Raw genomic sequence first — 9295 nt, 5'->3', positions numbered from 1 at the left:
TCTGCCTTTGGGGAGCTGTAAATGGAATTGCATTCCAGAAAACAAGGTGTGTCATAATAAAAACATAATTGTATATTATAAAAACTGTACTATACTTGTGTCATACATTTCTGACTCCACATGTTCCACAAAAACATCGGCACCCATGTGTGGCAATGTAGACAGAGAGTGAATGTAACAATTAACCAACAATTAACCCTGGTAATTCAGTCTCCTGCCAAGCAACGAGAAGACTTTTCACTATGCCAAGCAACGAGCAGACTTTTCACTATGATTTGGCTGGAAGGTTAAGACAACTGGCCAACCAGTGAAAGGTATCACTGGGTCAATGATTGCTGAGTGTAAGGCTTAAATGTGGGAAATCCCATGCTCAGATCCCTGCTTACTCAAGCAGCTCACTGGATGGCCTTTTGCTTTCCAGCAAATATAACTGAATAACAACCACCACCCTCTCATTACACTCCGCTGTTCTGAATAAACAAGTCATATGCACAATGCAGCTTTCATAACATTCTTAAGACTTCTCCTCTTTTGTGCTGTCCAGTGCCAACTACTGACCTTTAAAACCTTCCAGCAGATCGAAATAATGAATCATAAAGGCAGTTCTTTTAATGCTATTTATGGCCGTAGCTCCACAAGTAACATGTGCTATTCTTTGATCTGTGCACTTTTAGATTAGTCCGCACAAAATAAAATTCCAAGTTCTGCAGAAATTGCTTTCATCAGCTTATTGCTACCTTACTTGGGAACTGTGACAAAAGGAAGGAGTAGCTTCTTGGCTGACAGATTGATCACACTGAAAGGAAGAGACAGGGTTAGCATGTGCCAAAGTTTGATTTTAGGCAAAAAGAAAAAGCCCTGTTATTTTGTTTAGCTGTGCTTTGTGTCGCATATCTTTGCTTTTCTGTAACCCTTGCTTTTGTGCAGTGCAAAGATTTGAATTCTGGGAAGACACATTATTAGCCTTGGCTTGGCACCCGTCTTGGAAAATGAGTCACGTGTTTCAGAGAGGGAGCCCAGTACATATCCAAAAATGGAAGCAAATAAAAACGCTCTTTAAAATTATTGAAAAAAACCACACAACCAACTTTGCAGGCAAATTGAAGTTGCTGAGCCAGCAATAATTACTCATTTGTAGCCAAACCACCATACATCTTTGTGACACTGGCAACATTACAGTGGTCATATAGCTAGAGCTGGCTCAAATATTTATGAAAAGTTTCTGTTATGTTTCATAAGCAAAAATTTGGCACAGTTTATACTGGTAATGGAAAAAGAATCCTTGTTAAAGAAAAGGATGGGAATGGGGAATATTTTTGAGCCTGAGATCTACATTCCCTTCTGGGCAACCTTATGAGGACCACATGCCAGCAGTTGGCAGAACCAGAAAGAAAAACAGGGAGAGCAACAAATGCAGATTTTACCTTTGCATACCCTGCCACATTTCTCTGATGAAACTATTCCATATTCCTATAGAATTCCTATTTAATAATAATAATAATAATAATAATAATAATAATAATAATAATAATACTCCACCCATCTGACTGGGTTGTCCCAGCCATTCTGGGGGGCTTCCAACATATATAAAAACAAAATAAATATTAAACATTAAAAACACTTCCCTATACAGGGCTGCCTTCAGATGGTTTGGGGATCAGATAACTCCATACCTTCCAACATTCCTCCGATGAAAGTAGGGATGTCCTAAGGAAAAGCGGGACATTTCAGAATCAAATTAGAAACCAGGATGGCTTCTGTAACTCTGGGTCTGTCCCTAGAAAATAGGGACACTTGGAGGGCATGCCTTTGTGCAGCAGGAATGTTCCTACACACACTCATACACCCTTCTTTATGCTCCCTCCATAGAAGCAAGGGGCCTTATCAGAGTTCAAGAACACATTCCATCCAGGAGAAAACACTCAGGTTATGAAGCAGGGCCAGTGAGAGAGGGCTGCAGCCGGGAGGAGAGTTCTCATGCATGTAGGTACTAATTACCTGGTGGGTCAAGGGTCCCATAGTTAACAAAGAGAACTGCCTTCTAGTAGGAGGAGTACATCATTATCCTTCAAAAAGAATTGCTAAAGTCCAACAACTTCTCTTGGCTGCTGTGCTTAGATCTCTTGACTCCTAAGGTATGTAACCAGCCCTTAAAAGGTCTCTCCTCAAAAATGGATATTGGAGAGTTGGAAAAGTTTCAGAAATGATAAGGCATATATAGAGCAACTCCCCTATGATTAAAGAAGCATCTGGATTTTTTTAGTTTAGAAAAAAAAAAGTTGAGTAAGAGGTAACATGATAGAGGTTTATAAAATGATGCGCAGCATGGAGAAAGTGGATAGAGAAAAGATTCCCCCCCCCCCCCAATAGCACTGGAACTTGTAGGCATACAGTGAAGCTGGATGCTGGAAGATTCAGAATAAAAATACAGTGGTACCTCTGGTTAAGTACTTAATTCGTTCCGGAAGTCCGTTCTTAACCTGAAACTGTTCTTAACCTGAAGCACCACTTTAGCTAATGGGACCTCCTGCTGCTGCTACGTCGCTGGAGCATGATTTCTGTTCTCATCCTGAAGCAAAGTTCTTAACCCGGGGTACTATTTCTGGGTTAGCAGAGTCTGTAACCTGAAGCGTCTGTAACCTGAGGTATCACTGTATTCTCCTCATTCATGCATTTTTGTGCACATCTCTTGGCTGGAGAGCTGCACAGCAAAATATAGAGAAGTGCAAGTTCCAAATGATAGCTGCTACAGTTCACATATTGTTTCAGAATATGTGATGAGTTGGGACTGCCTTTAAATGTGAACTGAATCGAATTTTTCCTCCATCTTCCCCGTGCTTCCTCTCACAGTATTCATATTATTTATCGCCATCTCTCACACAGAGAACATAACTGATTATCGCAGAAGCTATTCCTCTATCATTATTTCTATGTTTCTGCTTTTCTCTCTTTTTTAACTCAGTTATGTGCTGTGGTTTACCTCAGCAACTACTGCTCTGGAGCCCTCTGTAGGCCAACTGTGATAACTGAAACATCAATGGTGGTTTACATCCTGGTACAAAAATCCAGCTGTCAAAATAATAAACAGGAGTAATAGATTTAAGACTACAAGGAGCTTGCATTTTAATTTGAGAACAAGATGGGTCATAAATGTACAGAAAAAAGGTAAGAGAGGAAAATATTAGCTTTATACAGCTAAAAGCAGTAACAACAACAAAAATGCTCTGCAGTTAATGCTGAGCTCCACTCATCTTCTGCTACGGGCTTGCTACTGTTCCCTCCTCTGCTTTGTTTTGCAACATCATTGCATTCTATTAAAAAGAAATAACTGGCTGTTAATTACAATGGTTAGCGATTAGAGTTCAAACCACATTATGTAGAGTTGTGCTGATGACAGTGTTATCTTAATTGTGCAAATAAAAAAGGAGCCTTTATTAGCAAAAGTGAAAACCTTGGTGGTGGTAAAGGAGGTATGAAGTCTAAGTGTTAGTATGTATGTTGTGGATGAAATAAATCAAGTCTTGACTCTCCTAGAAAGTAATTCTATGCTTACTAGGGAGGGTAATGGGGAGCCTCACTCTCCATGCACGGAGAGCAAGTTTCATGGGCTGAGGTCTCCTCTGTGCAATGACAGAAAACTCCACCATTGTTCCTTTACCTCCAGAATCTTCCTTCTCAATCTCATGGCCTGGATGGAGCCGTAAGGCATATACTGAAGAGCCGCCTGCCATGTCTCTCATCTTTTCCATTTCTAATAAGGTGCCTGAGCATCACTGTGTGACTCTTGACTAAAACCATGTCTATGAGCAAAGACTGACTGAAAAGCAGAAGGCAATAGGTTTGGAAATGTGGCACTCCCAGGAGCTTGTTGTGTGGATCCTGGGGGTTGCATATTTGCAGAATCCAAAGCCCCCTGATTCCCCTGAACACCCAACTGCAGAAAGCTGGGAGTCGGGAACTCCAGCCCTAGAGCTGGCACACTTATTTTCCCTAGTGTAACTGGGAAAGGAACTTTTTAAAAGCAGAACCAGGAAGGGCACAGAATATTTCCTTCCATACGTCTGCCGTGGCCAGTATGAACAGTCTTAGGGAAGTGGCAATATCTCTGCCACAGAATCTCACCATTGCCACCATCTTAGGATTGCGCTTCCGGCAGTTTAAAGATTTGTGCCAATGTAAAACATAAAACGGTGCTAGAAATCTAAATTATTGTACATTCTTCTTGCCATAGGAATCTCCAAAATGTTGGAGAATTAACTAATAAATATATTTACCGTTGGATTGTTATTTAGCTTTATTAAGTGTTCTTCTCAAACAGTAATATGATTTTGAGAAGTAAAATGTTGTTAAGTCATCCTTTAATGGCATCAGAACTAACAACTGCCCATTTCTGGAAGAATTTGGAAGGAGCCACGAATGGATATTGGTATAAAAATGTGTGGGATATAACTTTGTTTGGAAAGTTGACAGATAAAATTGGCTAGGGGCACTAAAAAGAGCAGCAGCTTTAGATCAGAACGGTTTGATTTTTTTCAGTGAATAACTAATTATGTAATATGCCACCCTCTCAGTATGCTATTTTCTGTAACTCATAGTTATTTGCTTTTACATTAAAGATAACAGCAACATTTGTTATCTTTCTACTGTACTCTGTAGAGAGTAATTCTTGTGTGACTCTTGATGCACATATTTGTCTTTGGAGCTAAGTTTTATTTATGTTCAAAATGTTATTTATATTTTAAGTTACATTTTTGGTATAGTTCCCTGCACAAAATCTCTATTGGTCAATAAACACACAATCTGCCTGTTTGTCATGTGATACTTAAATAAAAAAATCAACTAGCAGCTTCTAAATTAAATCCGTATGACAGCTATAGCCAAATGACTATATATAAATACTTGTATATTCACACAGCTCTTACAGTTGTTTGCAGTTCTGAGTCAGAAAGAAGCAGTACTGTATGCTGAGCACTAGAACTGCAACCTTGGGGTTTCACTCTTATGATTTCCCGTCACCTGCATTCATGAGCTATCATGAAGAATCTCCGCCTAAGTGATGGATGTGAAGGGAGTGCTATGGTTTGCTTGAAGGCTTGCTTCCTCCTGACTTGGTGTGCTAAGGCAGCCCTTGTGTTCCATTTGGTATCGCTGATAATTATTAGCACTGTCACAGTGCATTGCTGACTCCCGGAGCACATTTGCTTGGGTTACAAATGAAAACAGTTGGGTAGGCAAGCTTGAGACTCTCTTTGTCCATAATGAGGCAACATTCTTGAAGTGACAGGTTTCATTTTATGCGTTTTGGATTTCAAAACCACTCGGATTCATGATGCATTTTCCACTGAGATGCCCCACCTCCTAGCAAAATTCTAACGAATATATCTGAAAATCTGAAGATAATTTTAAACACGAAACTAAACCATTTCTCCTCTCAAAGCATACTGTAAGATGTTTGCTGCATTGCAAAGTGCTTCAAAGACCCCCAGTATTTATTATAATTATTAAGACTTTTTATTTCTAATAATGTTCTCTGTGGTACCGTCATAAGAAGGGTCTGCAGCCCATCTATTCCAGCACCCACCCTGTGGAACGCCCTCACACCAGATGTCAAAGAGAAAAATAACTACCAAACTTTTAGAAGACATCTGAAGGCAGCCCTGTTTAGGGAAGCTTTTAATGTTTAATAGGTTATTGTATTTTAGTGTTTTGTTGGAAGCTGCCCAGAGTGGCTGGGGAAACCCAGCCAGATGGCTATTATATTATTATTATCCTGTTCTCACAGTGGCCAACCAGATGCCTGCAGGAAATCTGAGTACAAGAGCATTGTCTCCTAAGGTCATCAGCAACGGGTATTCAGAAGCATACAGACTCATGTCCATGAGTGAGTTCTAGGGTTATCAGATCCATGGATTCACTAATCGTTATTCAGTCATTCTTTAATCTAGTGATTGTAATTTGGGGACTTACCGTGCAATCTGATGAATGCTTAGAAGTAAGGGCCATTGAATTCAGGGGGATTTACTCCATGTATAGAAGGCGTAGGGGATGTTTTTGATCTGGCAGGCAAGATCCTAATCTCCCCACACCACCACAAGCCAGCTCTGACAGCTGGGCAGGGCAACCCACCAATCTACCATCTCATGTCTAATGATGTCAGATGATTGACTCCTGCCAAAGCCTTTTGTGCAGTGCTTCAGAAGCCATGGGGGCAGTGGAGTGAGGCCAAAATTTGACACACCCTCCAGCCCTCATGCTGCCTTCCCAAAACCAGATAAGCAAGGGACCAGGCTTTGGGAAACAGGTGTGAGCCTCTGGCAGGGTCCTAGAGTCCTCCTACCTCCTTCCCAAAGATGGGAAAGCTAACTAGGCTTTGGGAAGGAGGAATCTAGGACCGTGTCAGAGCCCTCCTGCCTCCTTCCCAAAGCCCAGTGCCTCCTTACCTGACTGTGGGAAGGCATCGCAAGGGCTGGGGAGTGTCAAACGTTGCCAAGGACTGCAGAAAAAGGCCTCTCGTGCTGCATGCATTGGACTTGTTTACACTGTGTAGCAGAGGTGGTCTTGCATTTCAGGCAGCAGTTTCCCCCAGCTCTACCTGGGGACACCAAGGGTTGAACCTGGGACCTTTATGTATACTGGACATGTGTTCTACCGCTGAGCCACAGCCCTTTCACCTTGTTCCGCAAGTGGATTTTCTGTGCCTTCCTAACAGCCAAGAAACAGGTTTGGCAACACTGGAAGGAAAAACTATCTTGGTGCTAATACATCTGTGGATTGAGAAACTGATTTTGCTGCCTCTAGATGAGCCAGCAGTCAATTGGTGACAGCACTGTGGGGCATACAACACTATTTGGACTGCCTTCACTCTGACACCAATACTCGCTGAAGGGCTTACTTTCACTGTTCTGTATCCTAGTTGCTCCCAAGTCCTCCCCCTTCCAAAATCCCCAGCTTATCCCCCCTCTGTCAGTATAAGGGGTGAGGTTTATAGGGTCCAAGATACTTACGGCTTGATACTTACAATGAAATCCTGTACGTGTATACTCAGAAATAAGCCCCAAAGGATTTGTTCCCAGTTTAGGATAGCTGCTTAAATCTAGGCTGATCTAGCAAAGGGATTGGGGAGAAAAGAAGACTTAAAGATAAGAAAATGTGCGAGAGGATCGGTTAGTAATTAAATCCCAATGTTTTACACCGCAGTAAATTAGTCATTAATCTGCATCTTTAATTTGATTTGCTATGTTTGTAAATAATCAATGTTTAAGCTTTGTTAATAGCACTACAGTGCCTTGAGCAGGTAAAAAACCCTGAGAGGTCTCTCCTTCAGCCTCGCAACAACTTCATTCTCACCACGACTGTTGACATTTTAGTTCCACAAATGACATTGGAGATGGTTTCCATGGAAACTAAAGATTCAGCCACACACATTCTTGAAACAGACAAATGAGAATATCTGTTTCCTACTACTGACCAAATATTTAATGTCACCAGTGTTTACTAGAAAGCTCCAGGGCATAAGAAGGCTTCAGAAAAAGGACTTAAAGGGAACCATCCCTTCCATATCCAATCTATCTATCTATATATATACTAACAGCAAGGTCATTCTCAGAGAGCTGATCCTTATATAGCCAAGCCAGCACCAAAACTCAGCAGTAGAAATCAACATGTAGGAGAAACTCTAAGGGAGGGGAAAACAACAATTTAGGAGGATTTTCAGTGACCACAGAGCTCTGGGCAGGGGTGTGGAATATTGCTGGAAGGGAATGAAATGGAGTATCCAGGAAAGAGGCATTGTTAGCTGCCTGGAGTAACAAACAGGAGTACTCCACACTGCAAAACAGGTCTTACTTGTTGTACCTGATGATGCATGGAAAGGAGGCAAAGAGCTGCCCTAGTGCAGGAGTTCTGTTAGGGCAGGTGTAGAGAACCTGTGGTTCTCCAGATGTTGCTGAACTACAACTCCCATCATCCTTGGGCTTTTGTCATGATTGTTGGGGTGGAGGGGAATTGTAGCTCAGCAACATCTGGAGGGCTACAGGCTCCCTTCCTTTGCTCTATGGCACCAGAATATGCCATTCTTGTGCACAAAGTCTACCCAGCTCATGTCAACGAAACAGAAACTCTACACGTGCAAGGGGCATTTGCAGAGCTGTGACTGCTATGGAAAGGAGAAGAGAACCCCATGTGGACACTGGAGGGCACATGGAGGTCTGGATCACAGCTTATGTATGATAATGACCACATCTATCCCAGGGATATAGGTAGGTCTGGGTTTGGTCAGAGCTTGGATGGATGACCACCTGTGAACTTTGAGCAGTCACTTGAATAACGCAGACGGAGTCCAAAGAGAAAAGAAACCAATAATATTTTGCTGGGTAAACTGAGCAGAAACAGTATATGATATGAGGGGTTCTACAAATCTTTGTGAGTGTTGTTTAGAGAAGGGAGATATGCAAATACACAGGATAAAAAGTTATATACACCAATCAAAATTTGAATTGCCTCAGCAAGGAACATGGCATACTGCCTGGTTGCTAGGCAACACTTCCCACCCACCCCCAGTTGGCTTGACTAACTGTAAGCAGAATTAACCCTTAGGTTATTGAATGAATGATCCCTGCAGTTGTACTTCCAGCAAGAACCACATATATAGCTTGTTGAGTTGCATGAAGGAAGAGTGGGATTCTTATGGAAACATAAGGAAATAAATACACAAAGAAATAATCTTTCTGGGTGGGTATAAAATAATGTTTTGAAGTGACTAATAATTATGCTAAGTCAAAGTTAAGCAGAACCACACCATCTTCTAAGCCTTGCTACCCTACCATGCCTCTTGGTTTGAGTGGCACTTCCGCAAAGCCATAGAGAAGAGAAAAGGACAGAAACTGTGACAAAGGAAAAAAGTGTCACGTTTGTGAAGGTTGTTGGCAGAGTCGGTGACCCACTGCTTATTAAAGTTTCCCAGCTGAAAAGATTTCAAAGCTTGCCCTGCCCGTGAACAATGGTAAAGATTGAACTACACGCCATACAAAATGTAGTTACAAGTGAGGCTATATAGATTAACGTTTCATTCAAGTAAGACTAGGATTATTGTGCACAGTTGTCCCCGTGGCAACATCTGGCCTATATTTCCCCACGTGTGAAAGAGAAAACCATGTAAGAAGTGGAAAACATCATACATTCTTTCTCGTTTCCATTCCGAGGTGTGAAGGAAGAGTAAGACATTCCTACCACAGTGTTCTTACTTTATCTCCATGAAAGCCTTCATTCCACTTGCATGAAAAAGAAAACACTGATT

General features: G+C 41.6%; 1 long non-coding RNA gene across 2 annotated transcripts; it reads right to left on the bottom strand.

The window, feature by feature from the left end:
* On the bottom strand, nucleotides 1–9288 carry LOC310660658. Of its 2 annotated transcripts, none has more exons than XR_014503583.1 (3): nucleotides 9229–9288; nucleotides 2981–3069; nucleotides 1–1707 (listed from the first exon to the last, which is right to left on the bottom strand). It is a non-coding gene; the product is annotated as an uncharacterized lncRNA (long non-coding RNA). The 2 variants fall into 2 exon arrangements; XR_014503584.1 differs by having other exon boundaries at nucleotides 1–796.
* Nucleotides 9289–9295: the final 7 nt, after the last annotated feature.

This window comes from Podarcis tiliguerta (genome assembly GCF_965153285.1).
Source record: "Podarcis tiliguerta genome assembly, chromosome: 12".
NCBI lineage: Eukaryota > Metazoa > Chordata > Lepidosauria > Squamata > Lacertidae > Podarcis > Podarcis tiliguerta.
The sequence above is the reverse complement of the archived record's forward strand: the minus strand, read 5'-3'. Positions and strand labels throughout refer to the sequence as shown.